At 41.7% G+C, this 1,211-nt stretch overlaps 1 protein-coding gene across 2 annotated transcripts in view; it reads right to left on the reverse strand.

Annotated features, from left to right (window-relative positions):
• LOC106876986 (long-chain-fatty-acid--CoA ligase 5) overlaps positions 1-1,211 on the reverse strand; it is a 63,115-nt gene that overhangs the window by 56,561 nt on the left and 5,343 nt on the right. Inside the window, exon 1 of one of the 2 annotated variants that reach the window (XM_014925761.2) lies at positions 59-209. The exons of the other annotated variant lie outside the window; for it this stretch is intronic. The gene's annotated coding sequence lies outside the window, so the exon portion shown is untranslated. Of the gene's footprint in view, positions 1-58; positions 210-1,211 lie in introns of those variants that run through there. 2 annotated transcript variants of the gene reach the window in all.

Below are 1,211 nucleotides of genomic sequence, written 5' to 3' on the forward strand. Positions count from 1 at the left end.
ATATATATATATATATATATATATATATATATATATATATAGAGAGAGGTCATCTTACGTTTCTCTTGTCGGAATGTCGTTGCAGTTTGTTAATTTCCGTAAAAATTGTGTATTTATTCACTTTTGTTTTCATGACGTCTGGTGGAAGGCAACATTTAGATTTGGAAGTCAGAGCAGAAAGTGAAAGAGAGGTGGAAATGAATGATGTATGTACGTTTATATGAAATGAACGGGAGTATGTGCGTGTGTGTGTGTATGTGTGTGTGTGTGTGTGTGTGTAAGAGAGAGAGAGAGGAGGGAGAGGAAGTGAAGGTATGTGTTGTTACGTATACGTACATATATAAATACATATGCATACATCGTTTTTGAATGTGCGCGCACGTGTGGGTGTGAGACAGAGAGAGAGATAGAGTGTGTGAGAGGGTGAGTGAATGAGTGAGAGAGAGTGAGTGAATGAGTGAGTGAAAGTGTGTGTACTCATGTACGTCATGTATGTCTAAGTGGCATTCTCTCTCTCTCTCTCTCTCTCTCTCTCTCTCTCTTACACACACACACACACACACACACAGACACATGCACACATACGTACAAAAATATGCATGTACATGTATTCATGTATGCACGTGTAATATGAAAGATAGTGGCTGCAGGCTGGTCCTTTGAAATACAGGTACAACTCACTTTTGTTAGGGTTCATTTGAATGAAGGTATTTTAATATTCAGGACACGGCGGGTAGTCGTAAACTCGTTTATGTTTTGCTTAGGAACAATAAATGTGTTACATCCATTCGTTTGACGTTTTGCGATTTTGACAACGTCATTTGCATACATAACAAAAAAAACAAATAGTAAAGGAAGAGCCCCAGGCGTGGATGTGTGGTAAGAAGCTTGCTTCACAACCACATGGTACCGGGTTCAGTCCCACTGCGAGGCACCTCGGGCCAAGTGTCTTCTACTATAGCCTCAGACCGACCAAAGCCTTGTGAGAGGATTTGGTAGACGGAAACTGAAAGAAGCCCGTCAGGCGTAGGAGTGGCTGTGTGGTAAGTAGCTTGCTTACCAACTATATGGTCCCAGGTTCAGTCCCACTGCGTGGCACCTTGGGCAAGTGTCTTCTCCCATAGCCTCGGGCCGACCAAAGCCTTTTGAGTGGATTTGGTAGACGGAAACTGAAAGAAGCCCGTCGTATATATGTATATATATATATATAT

Source organism: Octopus bimaculoides, chromosome 4 (genome assembly GCF_001194135.2).
Source record: "Octopus bimaculoides isolate UCB-OBI-ISO-001 chromosome 4, ASM119413v2, whole genome shotgun sequence".
NCBI classification, from domain to species: Eukaryota; Metazoa; Mollusca; class Cephalopoda; order Octopoda; family Octopodidae; genus Octopus; species Octopus bimaculoides.